Source organism: Scardinius erythrophthalmus (assembly GCF_964197995.2).
Source record: "Scardinius erythrophthalmus genome assembly, chromosome: 8".
In the NCBI taxonomy this organism is placed as follows: Eukaryota; Metazoa; Chordata; class Actinopteri; order Cypriniformes; family Leuciscidae; genus Scardinius; species Scardinius erythrophthalmus.
Genome location: NC_138228.1, coordinates 39,487,242 through 39,509,583, shown reverse-complemented (window position 1 = coordinate 39,509,583; position 22,342 = coordinate 39,487,242).

Genomic DNA, 22,342 nt, shown 5'->3' with positions numbered 1-22,342 from the left:
CGATCATACAATCTAGAGCCCCCTCTACGAGGCGGCTCTACATGTCGAAATGGTCAGTGTTTAACAGATGGTGCACTGCTAAGGGGCTCGATCCACAGACATGTGGGGTATCGCGAGTACTGTGTTCCTTCAAGAGTTACTGGACGCGGGCAGGTCCCCCTCCACGCTGAAAGTCTATGTCACGGCCATTTCAGCGCTCTCTGTTCAGAGCTGGGCCGCGCATTAGGAAGGAACGAGTTCGTCATCCGCTTCCTTAGAGGAGCCAGGAGGATGAACCCCCCGCGACCCCCCTCGGTTCCTATGTGGGATCTTTCACTGGTCTTGGAGGCCCTGAAAGCGCATCCCTTCGAACCCTTGGAAACTGTGGATATGAAATACCTCACGCTCAAAACCGTTTTTCTGATAGCACTGTCTTCAGTCAAACGAGTGGTGGAACAGCTCTTTGTTTCGTTTGGCGGGCGCACCAAGGGTCTCGCCGCCTCGAAACACAGCCTGTCCAGATGGATAGTGGACGCTATTGCTGCTGCTTATGCGTCTAAAGACCTGCAGTGCCCATTGGGCATTCAAGCTCACTCCACCAGAGGCATGGCCTCGTCGTGGGCGTGGTCCAGCGGGATTCCCATTCATGACATTTGTGCAGCGGCAGGCTGGGCCTCCCCCTCCACATTTGTTAGGTTTTACAACCTGGATGTTCCCGCCTTGCAGGCGAAAGTTTTATCAGTCTAAGTCTCGCGTATGCCAGCCCACTATCTGTGCGCGGGCTACGTTGTGTGATTTAGCTCTACTGGTTGAGCTGCACTATGCAGGGAATTGTCAGTTCGGACCGGCCGTGCCGCTCCTAACCCCCTAGTGTGTGCTTATGTACGGCGCTAGCCCTCTTCGGGCCGCCCGGCTCTCTGCTATCACGTTCCCCGGGCTCTCCCTGGGACTCATTCAGTGGATGCTGGGCGCGCACGGCGTTGACAAGGGCGTTCCCGTAGCGTAAGCAACTACGCAATACGAGAGAACCTCTCGTAAGAGAACGTTTCGGTTACTCACGTAACCTCTGTTCTCTCTAGAAGAGGGAACGAGTATTGCGTAGCCCGCCGTGCTCGCACCACGAGCTCATTTCGCTTCATGCGACAGAAACCAGAGAAGCAGCCTCCGAGCCCTGTTTATATACGCTAAGCCACACCCCTTTTCGCGGGCTGTGACGCATTAAGCGCGCCAAGCGCGCTCATTGGTCGTGACGTCACGCCAAGGGCTCAGCGGTAGGCTGCTGCAGTTGCCGCAGGGCAGCCAATGGGCACGCTAGTAAGCTTGCCCTAGGTCTGCAGGCTGCCGCACTGCGTTGACAAGATTATAAAAATTAAGGATAATTTTTGGCTTCAGTATCTCGAGAAAGAAAGGCTTTCCCGTAGCGTAAGCAACTACGCAATACTCGTTCCCTCTTCTAGAGAGAACAGAGGTTACGTGAGTAACCGAAACGACTCCAAGCGTTGTATAGACATGTGTTTTAAGTCTGTGTGACAAACATTCGCTGAGTTACAGGTCATTTTCTGTCGCGTTTCAGAATGAGTTTCACATTGAGAGAGACGGCAGAACGCGCATCATGTTTATTTTTCTTTATTTGGCGAAAAGCACAACACTTTGTTTTTATTATGAGTATGCACAAAAAAAATACACACTTAACAGGATCGATTGATGTACAACACAAGCATATAAGATAAAAATTAATATTAGAATTTTGATTTTGTTTGCACTGATAAGGAAAAAAAAACGAGCCTATCGCGCCGGCGCGACAGCCGACCTCAGGGGGTTAATAACCTAGGAAACGATAAAAGGGTTAAACTAATGATTGATGGTTCATTCAGGTTGTGTTTTATTAGTGCATAGAAACTTGGGATTACATCATCTCACTCTTAAACTCACTCTTAAAACTTAATCTTTCCTTACTCTCTTTCTTTCTGCAACGCGTATGAATGTGTGTGTCTGTGTTAGATATTAGTTGTATGTGTTAGAATAATCAATAAAGTCTTGTTTGTATTTTAAAGAGAAATATTACTTGTGTTATTGTGCTTACAAATTTAATGTCTTAAACTTCTGATCTAAGTTACCTTGCTAACTATATAGTGTTTCACTATAGTTCGGATATTTATATCCGTTGCAGAGTTGATAATTGCAGCCAGTTCAAATGAACCGCGAACGAGTCATTTGCTCGGTTGTAATAAGTGACTCTTTTGAATTCCCTATAAATTAATTAATAATTCCTTTGAGCTAAATTGTAATCACTACAAATTACAAATATCTTACATATTGGTGGAGAATGCGGGCAGTTTAACCTAAAATTGTAAGCATATACGAAGTAATTATATTTTCATAGTAGCCTATGCGGAGAGATCCGAACCTCCGAGTCTGTGTGTATGAGGTATGCAGCGCGCGCCGCGCGCTCTGTTTGAATGAATGACCTGCTGCTTGAGCTGTTACTCTAGTCTAGTCTTCCTCCCCATTTTATTCTTTTTATTTGTTATTTTATTCAAACTGCAGTAAAATAACCCAAGATATAAGATCCCACGCAACGATAAGGTAACAATTGAGCGTGTCCCTCGATTCTGAAATACTTTAATTATAGCTTAAGACATCTGCGTGTTCCAGAGTCTTTCAAATAGCTATAACGTTATGTGTGTTTGTATCAGTAAGAGAGATGAATTAAATTAAAACTGCAGTAATTAAAATAACCATGTAAAGGACGGACGAGCGTGTCCCTCGTCTTACGTGAACGTTAGTCCTTATTTATCTGATCGTCACTCAGTGCGTGTTCCACTGGGACGAATATTCTCCTCACAGATTAGTCTTTGTTTCTCAGGTTGTCTGTGCGTGTCCCACGGCAATCCCGTGATAAACTATAAGCTTATCTGTGTCTGTTCAATTAATTCTCGTGTAAACACTGCGTATGTCCGAGTATAGTTGAATAGGAATTATTTAAAGTTGTGTTCAAGTAAAGCTTGACGTTGAAACTCAACCAACAGTTAAAAAACCCTGTTGTTTTTGTGTGCTCAGATAACATTGCACAGAGACGATCCACTGAGATCGTTATTCCATCTATTATACAGCGAAAAGCTGCTGTTGCTTCCTTTAAAGTTAAAACTCACTCTAAAAAAAAAAGGAAAAACTGAGTGAAGCCCCACGTCGTAAAACAGCTACGAGTGGCGTCCCATTTGTACAGGTTGAAATGCGCCGACGTTTCACGTAATATTATCAACTGTACGTGCATATTTCTTTGAACATTGTTGAAATGCGCCGACATTTCATGTAACATGCATTAATGTTACAAACTGTAATTCACATGTTTGCCACTAGAGTTTGTTTTGTCGCCATAGTTACAATCGTGACACGGAAGTCTTAACCAACGCTTCCGGAAGAACTCTGAACCCAACAAACTTCTTTGGTAGCTAGGCTAGCTAAGCTAAAGCTAAGCTAAGTAGCTGTTTACCATTGAGGCCTAACCTATGCTAAAGCCTCAAGCATTATTTACGGTTATCATTAATATTAACATCTGTGGTTAATGTGTCTGTTTGAACAACGTTAAAGTGATTTAACCATTTAAACACCTCGACTGTTACACCTGTTGGTCTTCTCTTCTTTCCTATTTTACCTGTCTCATACTTTACCCATATTTTTTTCTGTGAAAAGGAAATTTCGGTTCACAATTATTAATTTCATTTACATGCATTTTACTTGAAAAGAAAATACTGGTTTATGATTATTAATTGCCAAATTCTAATTTGATTTAAAAAAAGGAAATATTAAATCAAGATTGAAGTTTTATTTTTCTAAACAGGTAATTTCTAACAATTTCTAGATTTATTTTTAATAAATCTGATTTCATAATTTTCATAATTTCTAAATTTCTCTTTTGATTCCTAGCTTGGGAGTGAAACACCTGAGCCTCAATAGGAGACATTGGCATCTCACTACAAGTTTCAAATAAATCAGAGATAAACCTCTCTTACAAAGTTTTATTTTTGAATGTTTAGTTGTTGGCAACTATCAATTCTATACTCGTAGTTCGACAAAGGCTCCAGAGCCATTTGTGGATCCAATCTCCTTCCCTCCTTTCCTTCTTACATCCTTCCTGTTCTGTCCTGCGTTCCCATCCTTCACATTTGTGGGAAACAAATCTGGAAGAACCATCAATCGAGTCTAAAGAAAGAGAAAGATAATTTTTCCAAAGAAAACAATTATTAGGTATTTGATTTGTAATCAAACCCTCTCTTGTTCTCCATACTCTCTCTGTCTTTGTAAACACAATTTACAATTTAACATCTTATCCAAGATTAATTAACAGAGACAAGTGTTGAGCAATCGTCGCCTTCATAGCATCCCGGCTGTAAGCGGTCCAACTGACGGTGTGTGGTGTCAATCCTGTAAAACTCGGAAAAAGTGACACATCACGAGTTTAAACCAGCTTTTCATTGATAGAAAATATTTATAAAAATAATTCTCCCATTGGAAAAAAAAATCCTTTCAATTGAGATTTGTTTTAACCTTTTTCTCTCTTTTTCCCTCACTCAGTTGAGTGACGAAGTTTCCACATCACTAACCTACCTGTCTACACTGAGACCAACACTTAGACATTACAACACTTCACTATTTGTTGTACAGTCACTGAAACGACACTTAGCTGTTCAACCATATAGGCTTACACCCCACACAGATCTGTGTCAGTCTTTTCACCCCAGCGTGCCAACATGTCGTGGACAACAAACCCCACTGACGTGGACGCCATGCTCAGAGGCATTACAAACTGCCTCACACCAAAGACAATTGAACTGTTATTATTTTTAATAATATTCATAATTCTGAGAAGACTCCTGACACATGATTCAAGCCAGAATCAGAAATACAACCACGTGGAACTAACCAAGATCATCTGTTCCCTAAGCAATGCCTTCACAGCCCAGCTGACACTAAGCGACAAGCACATCACCCACCTTCAGGAGGAGCTGACACGTGCCCAGAGCCGCATGGACAAGCTGGAAGTGAAAGTCCAGGACGACTTCAAGCGTCAGACCACTGAGTTCCTGAGAGAGCTGATGCACACTCAACGCTGCACAGACCAGCTCAAAACGAAAGCTCAAGACAAACTCATGCCTGATGTAGTGGAGCAAGAAACAAAGAAGCAAGTTGACAGGCTCCAAGAAGCCCTTGCATTCACTGAACGTGACAAACAAGAATTAAAGACTTTCCAGATGCACCTGGTAAAACAACTCCAGTCTGCTGAACATCAGCTAGAGAAAGCTAAAGCTGACATTAAAGACAAGAACTCTAAAATTAATGCTCTGAAAGACAACATGGAAAGGTGCAGTGCTGACATTGATCGTATGACCCAACAGCGAGATGACGCCAACGACGAGCTCTACGCGGTCAGAGATGAAGTCCAGCACATTTTCCAACAGAAACCAGAGCCAAGAAGGGAGAGACCTCCCTCAGCATCACCACTGCTGAACAGAACAGAGTCCTCCATCCAAGAACTGCCATACAACAGAAAAGGTGAATGGCCGCAACCCAAAACATCACCAGCCTTCACCACAGAACTGTTCACTGCCAACAAACAAAGGGAGCTCATCCAGGCAGACTCCAAAGCTGCACAGGGGATGACCTTTAAAGATCTCAACCAGCTGGTTAAGAATATCACTCAGTTCAACCCGAACTCCACGGAGGGCCAAGACATTGAAGCCTACATCCGAGATATCAACTTCCATCTAGAGGTGAGACCACATGTGACTGACAGAGACAGGTTATACCTCCTCCGATCCACATCCGGTCCAGAGGTACGAAGCTTCCTAGACCGACAACCTGCTCATGTAAAGTCAAACTTCCAGCTACTATGTGAGACACTGATAAAAGAATTCACAGGCCCAGAGTCGGAACACGGTGTGTTAATCGCCTTGGAAACCAAACAAGGTCGACACGAGACTCCCCAAGCCTACTACCAGCGTTTTCGACAAGCCTTCTTTGGTGCACATAACTCACCTGAACATGAAGAGGATGTGAATTTCAAAACCCTTTTTCTGAGGAACCTGCATCCCGGATTGAGTCATCATCTTCATGTCATGGCCAGCGCAGACACAATGACAATTCAGCAGCTACGTGACCTGACGCACAAAGCCTACATCAAACAAAAGATGTCCTCAAAGAAAGGTTTGAAAACATCCACAGTGTCAAACTCCTTCAGCCAAGACACAAGCTATGCACTGGAAGACACCCAGTGGCATGACAACACCACAGTCCTTCGCAAGGTGCACAGAGAACGTGACCCCCAGGCCAATGACGGCTACCACACCAACCGCATGGAAAAGCCATGGGACCAGCCACGCTTCTCAATGAACCCACAAGACGGAAACAACTGGAATCCTAACTGGATATCCAAAGGCTGTCAACCAACGCATCCAAAAGCATTCAATGTGAGTAATCGACGACGAAACTCACCTCGGCACAACTCAGTCAAACACAACACTGAGTGTGCCCAAGAACAAGACAGTTTACCCTCAGAAGACATGGAGCAACTAAGATGAGTCAAATTCACTATGACTAGCGATGGAACGGAAGACCAATGATCATCTGGTACACCTTCATAATGAAGATGACGACCACCTGTTCTACAACAACACAGAACAGAGGGGTCTCTCACAGCCAACCACTGACAAACACCCAGAGGTACCAGAAAACACCACACTGGCTTCCCATCACTCACAAAGAAACCATCACACAAGCTCCAAACTCAAGAACCACGTGTGTGCTACAGTAACCACAGTAAGCACAGAAGGTCAGAAAGTCTGTCACAACCAGAAGGCATCACAAGAGGAGTGCAACAACGGAGACAAAGTTTTGCACCACAGCTTCACGCATCCATGCCAAACTGCCTCCCAATGTCTGCCAGAGAACTTCCTGCCTTACTGGACTGACCCCCAGCAGATCATAGAAGATCCCTTTCCTAAGGCAAAGATGCAACAAGCCAATCTTCATCTAAGCTCATCAAAGCTAAGCCAAGAAGCACGTGGGCAAGCCTTCAAGAAAAGGGGGGAGCCAAACAGACTGAGACAGATCTGACCATACATACATACATAAATACATGCATTACCCTACGCCGCTAACATGCTCACTAACACGTAGAGGTTAACCACATCTACCATGGAAAACATTCAACAAACATGTTTTCCCCACAGGTAGAAAACTAACTTCAGAAACTAGCTTAACGACTTAGCTACACTTACCATAGGAAACATACTAGCTATCCATCCAACAAGTAGAACACCTCTCATTACCCTGTGATACCTGACACCTTAGCATTCCAGTACAACAGTAGTTATAAGCCATACTAGGAACACTCAATTGTTTTGTTATACCTCTTCCTTAACTTTCCTTCTTCTTGTATTAGGTAAAATGCATGTCTACCCCCCTAAGGGTCAAGGTCATGGTAGTAGGATTGACGCACCACGCCTGACACTTGTAAGCCGCCTTAAAACGAATGTGAGCCAGAGAGCTCCATGCATGATGGGTCACATAATTGTTACCACAAATTATGTCACCAGAAAATAAAAGGTAAAACGTCTTAACGTAAAACAACTTAGAAGAGAAGATAACAAACAAACGTAATCACAGAATTTGATCAAAGAATCACCGTACCGAAACAAATTAGAATAACAATCCCAAAATTTAAACTCTATTCAATATAATAGACCATATTGAGAGAATGAACTTTGAAATTTTAATACTTAAGTAATCTAATGCCCTGCACCAGTACAGTGACCAGTCATGGAGGTGTTGTCTTGTTGTCTGCTTTGTATGTGTCTGTTTCTTCTACCCGTGTTTCTCCAGTGTTCACCGATGTCTTCATCTTAACACATCGCCGTACGAAGAGGGGATATGTAGGATTGAGTGCGAAACAAACACAAATGAATCTTCCAGGTGAATTGTTCAAACATAATTTCTCACAGAACTGAACATTCCAGACACCACATCACCAACCCCAGAGCCATAAAAGAAGGCTCCAGCCAGCCAGTCTCCGTTGACCAACGAAAACCCCCAGCTAAGAACTTTATGGCCATGCAAGCTTCAAAGAAGATGAGCCTAACTAAAGAAAGAACTGGTCAATGTAAGATAGCTTGGAAAAGAATGATTGGCTCAGAGATAGCACAATTCAGCCCGATCAAGATAACAGCAGAAACTGCTCGAGCCCACAACATTCCAGACTACCCCCTCCGTAAGGACCTCTGATAGACCTCAGGGTGTAAAATCGTTTCAAACCACAGAGCTGAGATTTTACCTATAACATAAATAAAATCATTCAAGAACAATTTTCAATGGACTTATAGATCAAGCATCATGCAACGACATGATTCTATATTGTTCCTACAATAGATGGGTGTATCTGATATGCTTAGATGCCATACAATTCATGTAATTGTTATAATTGTTAGATTTTTGAATGAAAATGTGTTGTGTTTCATATCGATATTATCATATGTTCTTAATTCAAAGGATGGCTTGATTGAAATCTGTGGAAAATGTTTCGGATTCTTATAATAGTAATAATGTCTTAGCTGTGGCCTCTGTACTCTTTGCTAGAGCTTAGAGAGTAAGGAGAGCACAGATAAGCTTGATTTATGATAAGAAGTGAAGAGAACGCCACCTCCTAAACAAAGACAGTGTCTAATTGGTTAGAACTGATCCAGGAGGCTGGGCGGACATTTGAGTTTAAAATCTTAACACCAGAACAAAGTTTAGAGTTTCAGTGCAGAACCAAAAATGCAGCGGGAGATGAAGATCTAAGACAGACAAGTAACCATGTAAAACGCGCAGACGAAATAACCCAAATCAAGATCTGAAGAACATGGGTTAAACAGCTTCATTCAAGCCATCATCTACTCTTCTCAATTTCCTTTCTTTTCTTAGTTTCCTTTCTTTCCGTTGTGAGTCTCGGTTCTAAGTTAAGTTTTGCGACAAGATTTCGAGCCACGTTTCTTCTGCAAAGCCAGCTTCAAACAAAGACTTTCATTCCGCCAGCACGCCACGTGACTGACCACGTGACCAAGACATCAGGCACGCGGAGACCAGCCAACGAACGGACCGGGAAAACCCTTTACACCCAACAAAAGGGAATCCCCAAAAGCAAAGACAAGCAAGTACTGCCTCCAGACTCTTAAACTGAACTGGTGTATTTGATACTGATTTAATAACCTAGGAAACGATAAAAGGGTTAAACTAATGATTGATGGTTCATTCAGGTTGTGTTTTATTAGTGCATAGAAACTTGGGATTACATCATCTCACTCTTAAACTCACTCTTAAAACTTAATCTTTCCTTACTCTCTTTCTTTCTGCAACGCGTATGAATGTGTGTGTCTGTGTTAGATATTAGTTGTATGTGTTAGAATAATCAATAAAGTCTTGTTTGTATTTTAAAGAGAAATATTACTTGTGTTATTGTGCTTACAAATTTAATGTCTTAAACTTCTGATCTAAGTTACCTTGCTAACTATATAGTGTTTCACTATAGTTCGGATATTTATATCCGTTGCAGAGTTGATAATTGCAGCCAGTTCAAATGAACCGCGAACGAGTCATTTGCTCGGTTGTAATAAGTGACTCTTTTGAATTCCCTATAAATTAATTAATAATTCCTTTGAGCTAAATTGTAATCACTACAAATTACAAATATCTTACAAAACCCTGTTGTTTTAATTAATAAACTGTAGATTACTTACGGTTATATTGGATGGCATATGCTTCTTCTTTGTTCAGTGCGGATATCTTTATCTTGGCATGTTACTCTGTCTTTGAAAATGAGCAAATTTCTCCTTTAGCATTGCACCTTACCAAATACAGTGAGCAGCCCACAGCACCTTTAGGTAACCAGAGGCCCTTGGGCTACAACTGCTTGACTTTAAAGGTGGGGTAAGTTGTTTTTGAAATATGCTTTTTGGAAGTTAGTTGGGCTGACACAACTACAAACGTGTAGCCAACCAGCAGTAGGGGGCGTTTGACGGTGGAGGATAGAGAACGATCAAGAGGGAGATTTGAACAGAAGAAAGACATAAGAATAGAAATGCAGAAATAGAGATGAGAGTGAGACACAATACAAAAGAGAAAAGCTAAGAAGAAATTACTGGAAAATAAAGGGTTATTTTTGGGCAAGAGCTTTAGGACCCGTGTTAATATTAGAAACGCTGTCCAGTGCTGGAGAGAGCTAAGTGGGAAGGTTTGAAAACAGATGCGGGGGTTGCTTTGATTCGGGTCCACACGTGAGTAACACTGGGTTTGAGTGTCATTGTGTGTCTGGAGCTGCTGTGCTGTTGGCAACTAACAACCAACTGTTGTTTGTAATTACTATTGTGTACTGTATGTTAATTTTTGTGCTTTTTTTAGTTTCTGCATGTGCTCATTTTTGAGTTTTATTAAAATTAACCACATTGGTCATCCAGTATCATGCATTTAGATCATGATAACCACTGAAAAAAAACAGGTATAGCCTATAGCACCTCCCTATCATGGCAAAATGTAACTTTATGGTTTCTATGGTATTTGTATGAAAAACAGTAGCCTAAATACCAGTGGCGGCTGGTGAAAAATATCTTAGGTGGGGCTGTGTCATGTTCAGTCAGTTTTAATAGTCTGGTAACCATGGGAGTCTTTTAGCGTAGTGGCTCGGGGGTTGTGGAATGCTCTTCCTCAAGACATCCGTCAAACATCCACCCTCCTCTCCTTCAAAAACACATTTTTATCTGAATATTACTCTTCAGCTCACAGTCTGTAAATTCTAACTTGTTGTTGATATGCTATATTTTTTTGAACTTTACTTTATGCCCTTGGTATGTGTACTGTGCTTTGATGTTGATGTTTATTTTTGTTCTATTCCTTAACCCAGTCCCAGTGGTTCTCAAACGCCTCGCCACTCTTGTCCCCCTCTGTCGCCAGACTCCTGTCAGAGCCGGCCCCCGTGGAACGCTGGTCCTTTCCTGGCCTACTCTGTCAGGACGCGGCTTATGACCGTGCCCCCACACCAAGACGCTACGCCTCCCTTGTCCGGGCCGGTCATTCCACTTTGAGCCTTCGCTGCCCCACCGAGGGTACGTCTGTGGTTCACATGACCCCGCTGGTTCAGTTCTTGGGAGCCTGGCTAGAGCTTCCCAACTTGTCCTGCTGGGTCGCGAGAACCATCAGGCTCGGCTATGCGATTGAGTTCCCACGATCTCCTCCCCGCTTCCATGGAGTCCGTTACACTATGGTGGGTGGCAATGCCCCTGTCATGCGTGCGGAGGTCGCTACCTTACTGGCGAAAGGTGCAATCGAGATTGTCCCTCCAGCCAAAATGAAGTCCGGGTTCTACAGCCCCTACTTCATTGTACCGAAGAAGACCGGTGGGTCACGGCCAATCCTGGACCAGGGCGTCTTGAACCGATCCCTTCACAGGCTTCCATTCAAGATGCTCACGGCCAAACGCATTTTCGATTGTGTGCGGCCGCAGGATTGGTTTGCAGCGATCGAACTGAAGGACACCTACTTTCATGTCTCCATTTTTCCTTGACATAGACCGTTCCTACGGTTTGCTTTCGAGGGGCGGGCATATCAGTATGCGGTTCTCCCATTCGGGCTAGCCCTGTCTCCTCACGACTTCACGAAAGTCGTCGAGGCAGCCCTTGTGCAACTACGGCCACACGGGGTTCGTATCCTGAACTATCTCGAAGACTGGCTGTTCCTAGCTCACTCTCGAGACCAGGTTTGCGAACACAGGGACCTTGTGCTCCGGCACCTAGCCCGTCTAGGCCTTCGGGTCAACTGGGAGAAGAGCAAACTTTGCCCCGTGCAGAGGATCTCTTTTCTCGGCATGAAAATCGACTCGGTCATCATGTGTGCGCAGCTTACGAGCGAGCACGCACAGTCACTGCTGACTTGCCTGAGACAGTTTGAGGGCAAGAGTGCAGTTCCACTGAAGTTATTTCAGAGGCTCCTGGGGCATCTGCAGCCGCAGCAACGCTGCTCGGATTGCTTCATATGAGACCGCTTCAGCTCAGGCTTCGCGATCGAGTCCCGAGGTGGCCATGGCAACAAGGCACGCTCCGAGTACCAGTTACTCCGACCTGCCGTCAGACCTTCACCCCATGGACGAACCTCAGCTTTCTACGGGCCGGAATGCCCTTAGAACGAGTTTCCAGGCATGTTGTTGTCTCAAAAGATGCCTCCACCACGGGCTGGGGCGCCATGTGCAATGGACATGCTGCCGCGGGCTCCTGGACAGGACCCCAGCACCTTTAGCATGTCAATTGCCTCGAGTTGCTGGCGGTACATCTGGCTCTGCACCCCTTCTGTGCGTTGCTCAAGAACCAGCACGTACTAGTCGGATCAGACAATACCGCGACAATAGCGTACATCAACTGACAAGGTGGTCTACGTTCCCGCCGTATATCGCAACTCGCCCGCCACCTCCTCCTATGGAGTCAGAAGCATCTGAGGTCGCTTCGAGCCATTTATATCCCGGGAAACCTGAACTGTGCAGCCGACGAGCTCTCTTGCATTGGCCTCCATCAAGAAGGTAGGGGACCTGCAGTCATTTTCGGTTGACGAAGTGTGCCTGGAATTCTGGCCGGTCTACTCTCACATGATCCTGAGACCCCGGCCTGGATACGTGCCCAAGGTTCCCACCAATCCCTTTCGAGACCAGGTGGTGAACCTGCAAGCGCTGCCCTTGGAGGAGGTAGACCCAGCCTTGCCACTGCTCTGTCCAGTACACCCTCCGTCCTTACGTAGACAGAATGCAGTGTTTCAGGACCTCAGACCAGCTCTTTTTCTGTTATGGTTGGAAGCTGAAGGGAAAGGCTCTCTCCAAGCAAAGGTTGTCTCACTGGATAGTGGACGCCATTGCTTTGGCATACCAGCAGCAAGGTCGACCGTGCCCCCTTGGTGCCCACTCCACCTGGAGTGTGGCTTCCTCTTGGGCTCTAGGGCATGGCGCCTCGCTAACAGACTTCTGCAGAGATGCAGGCTGGGCGACACCCAACACGTTTGCGAGATTCTACAATCTCCGTGTGGAGCCAGTGTCCTCTCATGTACTCACTTCAACCAGCCGGTACTAGGATCTGCTCAGGTGTCTTCACTTGCTCGCAATTCCACTCCGCGGACTGGATACGTTCGATATTTTCCTCAGGTGATCCTCCCTGAGAAGCCCTGAGTTTCCTCCAGCGCTGTTGACGTTAACGCCAGAGTTATGCTACCGGCAGCTTTCGCATTGACCAGGTGCCTCCATGTGCATGATTCCCCCCCCTGGGCGACCCCCACATGTGTATTTCCACTGTAAGCCTCTTTGAGCATGTGTCTTTCCCTTGGCAAGCCATCTTGCCACCCCAGGGGTTGAAACATTCCACCCTGCGGGCTGGACACCCCAGTGTTTTTTCATATGCAGCCCCCTTCCGGTTCATATGTTAGGTTCATATGTTATTCTGCCCAAGGTCGTCAGGCAGTAATTGCAGATTTCCACTGAGATATGCTTCCCAGTGTACTTTGGTATTCCTGTGTTAAGTAGGAGTCCTTTGTCCGTGCCAGTATCACGACAGGGAGCTCAGACTTACGCAGGGCACTGGAAGAAAGCCGAGGTGGCGTGATTAGACTGGGGACCCCATTTATCGTCACGACGTAACTCGTAGTGACCACGAAAGGGAACGTCTCGGTTACGTATGTAACCCTTGTTCCCTGAGTAGGGAACGGAGATGTTACGTCTCCCTGCCACTTCCGCTGTATCGCTGGAAAGCCGGAGTTCAGTCTCGGCTCCTCAGCGAGAAAACATAACTGCATGTTGCCAGTGTACTTCCTTGAATACCCACAAGGTGGAGCGGAGTTACGCTATGCAAATTCCGCAGACCCATGGCATTTTCTTGCCATTGGCTCGTTTTGTATTCTCGAAGGTGAGAGGCTTTCTAAACGAAACCCCATTCATTTTCACGACATAACGTCTCTGTTCCCTACTCAGGGAATGAGGGTTAGATACGTAACCGAGACGTTTTTGAGTGGTAAGAAAAACATCCTGTTTTCGTGCATGTATCTTTAAATGCAAATGAACTACTGCTCCTGCCCCCACTATCCAGAAGAGGGTGAAGCCTACAGTTCGTGCTTCGGATAAGCTGCCAAAATCGAAAACATTTGTTTGGTTTTTATTACCATCTCTATTGCGGTCACGCTCATTTGACATTGCAGTTCTTCATCATCATGAAAGTTTATTATCTGCATGCATTTTAAAGCCATTTCAGTCTAAACTTCTGATATATGGTTTTCTGAGTGCACACATCTGAAGCACGCGCACAGAGAGCTGGATGAGCTGGAAGGCGCGTCCCATGAGTATTTAAATAAGTTCTCTTTCACGTATTATTGCACTTAAACTGTCACATTTACACAAGATTATGTTCACTAGTTAGCCTGCCCATTCAGCCTTAAAGGTTAATAGTAAACTAACTTGGCTTGCTGTCCTTGGAGAAGGCCCTTGGAGAAATACTCCATCATTTATGGTCATACAGATTAGCGTTAAATTACATTACAAACTGTAAAGGGTCTATTTTTATTTGTATATACTCACAATAAAAACAAAACATTTTTGTAAAATAAAGAAAACATGATGCTGCTTTCTGGTGTCCTTTCCGTTAAGTTAGTGGAGCGCGTCCCAAAAATGAATCGATATATATGCTACTAGCAAGCTCTTGCATGCCATCTACACTCTTGTTTTAAGTTGGTGCGTATATCTTCTATTCTTCTTCTGTTCTTTTACCTGTTGTGGCAGTGAGGAAAAAGCATTGCATTGCCGGGGGTGCGCCTCTTTCTGGATTGTAGTACAGATCGCCTGTGACTAACTGTATTCGTCGTCTGACTGTATGCATGTATACGGCTCAGGACAAATACATGTATCGTTACACCCCTTGTAAAAACTGTTCAAAATCTGGATTTCATTAGTCCATTATCACTAGTATAAAGCTTGCTTGTTAGCTTTGACGCACCTCTATAAATAGCACCATGAATGGGCTGGTCACACAATAGAATGATAATGTATTTCCCCATAGAAACTTCAAGGGTCCGTAAAAATATTTTGGTACAGTAAAAACTGTTCAAAATATTTTTTTAGTCCATTGCCACTAGTATAAAGCTTGAATGTTTAGCTTTAATGCACCTTAATAGAAACGGCACTGTGAAATGAGCTGATTGTGCAATAGAATGATAATGTATTGCCCCATAGGAACTTCAAAGGTTCATACAAATATATTGGATATCAAAATTTGGATTTCGTTAGATCATTAGACCCTTCATTACATCCCTCGGCTCATTCAACTCTAACAGCACTCAATTAAAAAAGATGAAGTGCCGCAAAGGAGCTCCATGTGTCAATATACTGTATATTAACAGTATATAATGTAGGGCTGTTTTCGACTAAGGATTTTCATAGTCGAATCTGATTCGTTAGATTTTGCCGTAGTCGACTGATAGTCGAACCTTTTTTTTTCTTTTTCTTTTTTTTAGATAGCAGCTAGATTTTTTCCATTTCAAACAAAAGAGCTAAAAAACATATATATAACACATATATCATAACATTTCATAAACATGAGGAGCAATATGAGAGAGAAATTTGGTGATGGTTGTTTAGGTACATTAAACCACATAAAGCTTTTTCACGCCCATGAGAACCGTGTGGAGTCAACTCACAGCCGCTCCGCTGCCCTGCTGAAAATGTGAAGCAGAAACGCTTAGTATCAGATAACGTCGATAATAATTGGACTCTGGGTTCGATTTTTTGACCATTTTCAGTGGTTATGAGGAGCAATATGAGAGGGAAATTTGGTAATCGTTGTTTAGGTACATTAAACAACGTAAAGCTTTTTAACGCACATGAGAACCGTGTGGAGTCAGCTTTTTAACGCACATGAGAACCGTGTGGAGTCAGCTTTTTAACGCACATGAGAACCGTGTGGAGTCAACTCACAGCCGCTCCGCAGCCCTGCTGAAAATGTGAAGCAGAAACGCTTAATATCAGATAACGTCCATAATAATTGGACTCTGGGTTCGATTTTTTTTTTTTATCATTTTAAGTGGTTATGTGGAGCAACATGAGAGGGGAATTTGGTGATCATTGTTTAGGTACATTAAACCATGTAAAGCTTTTTAACGCACATGAGAACCGTGTGGAGTCAACTCACAGCCGCTCCGCAGCCCTGCTGAAAATGTGAAGCAGATTTTTGAATACATTTTTATTTATTTACATTAGTAAGCTACAGGACATTGTCTTTCAAAACATGACCTGAAAAAATAAAATAAAAATGGTACCCAGCCCTTCTGAAAATGCGAATGAGTCTCTGTCCCCAGCACATTTCAAACCAAACTGACGCCCATGTATTCGACTATGAGGTTCATAGTCGAATCAGACCTCTCCGAATCGAATCGTCGAATCCTCGACTATTAGAAGTCAGCCCTAATATAATGTTAATAAATATATATATATATATATATATATATATATATATATATATATATATATATATATGAAGAGTTCAGATGCAAAAGCCTCTAAGTGCCATCTGAAATTCTCTTCTAGAATGTTCATTTTTATCAAGCTCATATATTTAACTTGAGTAATTTAACTTAAATGGCAATGAAAATTACCTATTAATTGCCATTTAAGTGAAATTACTGAACTTAAATATACAAGCTTGATAAAAATGAACATTCTAGAAGAAAATTTCAGAAGGCACTTAGAGGTTTTTGCATCTGAACTCTTCATATATGCCTCTTTTGTGTATGCACATAGGACCATTTCTATTGTGTTTTGGCTTGTTTCCAATGTGTTTCCGATTTCGTTGTGTTATGGCACTTCATTGTGTTGTGGTGCTCTCATTGTATTGTGGCTTGTTTACATTGTGTTGTTTAAATTTTTATGTGTTGTGCACTACTGGGCCACCTGTATGTACCCCCTCCGTCACCTCACGTACCCCGCGTAACACGTACTCCAGTTTTGAAGCCACTGAATTAGATCAAACACATCTTCTCATACACATGTTCTAAAATGGCCTATTGTTATTTTTTTTTATTTTTTTTTTTTGCATTATTGCAAAAAGACAATGGTTGAGTAATGGTTAAAACGTTCAGTGAATGAAGTTTGTAAACCCCTCTTTCTGCATTGTATTGTGAATTGTACCTACATTGATATAAGACCTTCATCTAAGTCCTATAAAATAAGATGAAGAGAACCCATTTAGACAAATTATAACAACCACAACAAAAACTTTTTAAAAAATGGAATGTAGTGTTTGGTTTTTGCCACACCACTACAGTTAGATTTTAGACTCATATAGGTCAGTTTGTGAAAGTTTAAAGCATGTTGTCAAAAAAGACAATTTCACTATAATGGCAGACAGTGTTGGTCAAGTTACTTGGAAAAAGTAATTTGTTACTGATTACTTCCCCAAGAAAGTAATCCAGTTACTTTACTGATTACTTATTTTCAAAAGTAATTAGTTACTTTACTAGTTACTTTTCAAAAACATGATGCACGAAATGAATACGCTATAAAGCAATAGACCTTTCTGCTTAATTCTTATTCTTTCTAAATATTCCATCATCTAAAATTGAATCAAATGAAACATTCTTTTTTAAAACTTGTTTTATTAGTTTCAGTATTTTAACTTTATGCACATTGCATCAATGACTCACTCATTAAGATGGTCGCCTGCCGCCTCCTACTGGCGGTTTATAAATATTATTTCTATGCACAAATAATATTTCTTATTTGTATATTCAAAAAATATTTTAAATAATCTCATTACATTATTTAATGCAATTTATTTGATTGGTAACAGCCCTTTAGCATCTTATTATTCTATTGTAATTTATTGATCAAATTTAAGAATTTTAAATGAAAGATGAAGCAAACGATTAGGGAAAAATGCCCTTTATAAAGGTTCAAATATCATAAATATGCCGATTTATATATGTTAAAGCTGACTGAACTGATGAGAATACTGATTCGGAATAAATGGACAGGGTTTACATTAAGACAGGAGTTTGCCTTAATCTAGTTGATCATGCATTTCTTTTCTTTTATTCCACAGCTGGTGTGTGCATTTTTTTATTGCTTGCATTAAAATAATTTTCTCTTGTTTTGTTTTTTTAATTGCAGTCTTTTTCTTCTGCCATTCATGCTTATCAGCTCCATGCAATCTTAAGCTTTTCTTGGTTCAGCTGCAGACAGTCTGAAAAGGTTTTTTGGCAGTTTGCTAAAATAAAAGACTAGTGGTGCAACGGATCCGTGATCCGTTCGGATCGGTTCGGCACACACGTGATCCGCGGATTGATTTATGAAAAAAAAGTTGTGCGCATGTTCAGTCCACACACAGCGTGGTCATGGCGAGCGTTATGAACCGCAGAGAGCGTGACGCCTCATTCGCGCCGCAAAACCTCCAGACGTGCGTAAACGCGTCTTTACATTGACTTAACATTGAAATCACTCGCGCCAGACGCTCTATTCACGTTTGGTCTTGGTGTGAACGCAGCATGGGTGACGGCGAGAGAGAGAGAAAGAGTGCCTGCGAGTGCGAGCGAGCGAGAGTGAGGTCTGCGGTCTTGGCCATTAGTTGATTTACTTGTTTTTGTGTAGGTAATACGTTGTCAAATATGTTTAAACTTAAATGAACTACCTATACAAGTAGTTATGTCTCTTTGTATTAATTTGTCCTGTTATTGACATAATGCGCGTCATTGACAAAATGCGCAACCAGATGTTCGAATAATTCGAATATGTGTTTTTTAGAGGGGAATATTCGAACGTCATTTTTGAGCAATTTTGACAGCCCTATATTACAGTGGAAACATATGGAGGTAGATTTGTGTCTTTATTATTCAATCAAAAAAAAGGTTGCTTCAATCAAAAAATATATTTTCAATCAAAAAAAACCGTTTCAATCAAAGAAAAAAAGTGTTTGAATGCAAAAATATATTTGAGACTCAAAAAAATGCATTTGAACACTATTTTTTTTTGCTTGAAAATGTTTTTTTTGATAGAAGTGAAGGTTTTTTTGTTTGAAGCAACTTTTTTGATTGAAGTATTGTTGTTTTGTGTTTGGGCCATATTATGGGTAGGACATTTGTGTCTTTATAATTCAATCAAAAAAGAAGTTGCTTCAAACAAACAAAACATATTTTCAATAAAAAAATCACTTCAATCAAAAAATAAACCTTTTCAATCATAGAAAAAATGTTTTTGAATGCAAAAAAATATTTGAGACTCAAAAAATTGCACTTGAACACTTTTTTTTTTGATTGAAAATGTTTTCTTTGATTGAAGTAATCTTTTTTGTGTTTGGACCATGTTATGGGTAGGACATTTGTGTCTTAATTATTCAATCCCAAAAAAGTTGCTTCAATCAAAAAAAAACATTTTCAATAAAAAAAAAAATAATTTCAATCAAAGAAAAAACTGTTTAAATGCAAAAAAAAAAAAAATCATTTGAAGTGTTTTTTTTTTATTGAACTTTCTTTTTTTTTGAATGAAGTGAAAAAAGTTTTGAAGTCGTTTTTTTTTTAAATCATTTTGACACAAACGTACCGCAGTGGGGGCGGGTGCTTCCCCATTGGTCAGACATGTTTGAGTGACAAGTGTCTACACCAACGACGTCTTTCTGACAAGCAAGTCATGGTCGCCACTCGCCAGCGAGCCAGGAAGCAGTGGTGGAGTTGTTGGTAAGTAGATAAAACCGTATTAAAATGATTGGTGTCACGTTATTAGCCTACTCTGTTTGATATTTCGATTAAACATACAGCTTGCTAACTTAGCTCACGTTGACTAATTTGTGTGATGGTGTTAGATATCTGACGCCTCATATTGTCAGGCAGGCTAGCAGGGTGCGCTAACGGCTAATTGAATTGTTTATTTCACTTAAGTAACGTTACAGAGGCTTGCTATGTGCTTGTGCTATATTGTGTTATAATACGTAACGTCATTAGTGGTCAAACAACAGTCCACAGGCCAACTGTTGCCCACAGCGCTGCCTGTTTAGCAGCAACAGGTCATGCAGAGCCTGAGTCTATCTTCTCACACAGCCCACAGGATTACAGCTATTTGACCGTCCCGCTCTCTCTCTCGCTCACGGGTAGTGGTCTCCCCACCATCACAGTCAAATGCTCGCAGACACAGAGGCAGATGCTGTTATTTTGAGAGCGGGGCTTACATATGCCGTCCCGTACGGAAAATAATGTTGCATACCACCGGTAACATGAATATATATTCCGTTGCTCGGTGCGCAAACTAGCTGTGTCAGGCATTATTTATAAGTAGCCTAATGTCCTGCACAACTCCACATGGAAAACTGGCAGTTCAATGAAGTGATGCTTATTGTCTGACATAGTGTACAAGTAGTTACTAGCTTAAAGTATTGTGCCAATAATGATCCTTCTGGTAAATTTGGCATTCAGTTGAGACACAAAAGCTCTTAGTTTAATGAAAATCCTTGGAAAAGAAGACAAGATGGTTTGTTTAATTAGTATTCATTTATTTATATTTCTAATATCATATAGTATTGTCCTGTCAACCCATTACAAGTCTTGCCTTATTCAGTGTTGATTTATTGACATGTTTATGTAAGATGTTTTATTAGAAGGTGTGTGAGTGAAAGTTGTCTGATCAACAGGAAAAACAATTAGTCCATCTGCTGCCTGGAAAGATGTTGCAGTTAATGTAGGTAGCTATCGTTGTCTGTGTGTGTGTGTGTGTGTGTGTGTGTGTGTTGCTGCAGACAGAGACATGAGACAACTTAATTTCAGCTACTTAAGGCTTTAGCTAGTTAGCTACTTTAAAAAAAAAAAAAAAAAAAAATATCTGGCTAAATGTACGCTATATATAGCATTAATGCCATTATGCTTAACGGTTACACTAACAAGCCATCAAAATTGATGGCTTGTATAATAAAAGTAACCATACGACACTATTGAGCAGTTATAATTGAGAGTGCAGCAATACCTGTATCGATATCAATACTGCTTATCAATACTTCAAATAATTTGATGCAAAAAATAAAGTATCACATAAAGAAATTAATGTGTCATGCCTACAGAGCACAGCACCTAGAGACACCAAAACTTAGGCCAAGCCAGGACCAGAGTCCTACATTATCAATCAGCATTGCAATAAAATAGAAAAATACAACTTCAGACAACTTTCACTCACACACCTTCTAATAAAACATCTTACATAAACATGTCAATAAATCAACACTGAATAAGGCAAGACTTGTAATGGGTTGACAGGACAATACTATATGATATTAGAAATCTAAATAAATGAATACTAATTAAACAAACCATCTTGTCTTCTTTTCCAAAGATTTTCATTAAACTAAGAGCTTTTGTGTCTCAACTGAATGCCAAATTTACCAGAAGGATCATTATTGGCACAATACTTTAAGCTAGTAACTACTTGTACACTATGTCAGACAATAAGCATCACTTCATTGAACTGCCAGTTTTCCATGTGGAGTTGTGCAGGACATTAGGCTACTTATAAATAATGCCTGACACAGCTAGTTTGCGCACCGAGCAACGGAATATATATTCATGTTACCGGTGGTATGCAACATTATTTTCCGTACGGGACGGCATATGTAAGCCCCGCTCTCAAAATAACAGCATCTGCCTCTGTGTCTGCGAGCATTTGACTGTGATGGTGGGGAGACCACTACCCGTGAGCGAGAGAGAGAGCGGGACGGTCAAATAGCTGTAATCCTGTGGGCTGTGTGAGAAGATAGACTCAGGCTCTGCATGACCTGTTGCTGCTAAACAGGCAGCGCTGTGGGCAACAGTTGGCCTGTGGACTGTTGTTTGACCACTAATGACGTTACGTATTATAACACAATATAGCACTAGCACATAGCAAGCCTCTGTAACGTTACTTAAGTGAAATAAACAATTCAATTAGCCGTTAGCGCACCCTGCTAGCCTGCCTGACAATATGAGGCGTCAGATATCTAACACCATCACACAAATTAGTCAACGTGAGCTAAGTTAGCAAGCTGTATGTTTAATCGAAATATCAAACAGAGTAGGCTAATAACGTGACACCAATCATTTTAATACGGTTTTATCTACTTACCAACAACTCCACCACTGCTTCCTGGCTCGCTGGCGAGTGGCGACCATGACTTGCTTGTCAGAAAGACGTCGTTGGTGTAGACACTTGTCACTCAAGCATGTCTGACCAATGGGGAAGCACCCGCCCCCACTGCGGTACGTTTGTGTCAAAATGATTTAAAAAAAAAACGACTTCAAAACTTTTTTCACTTCA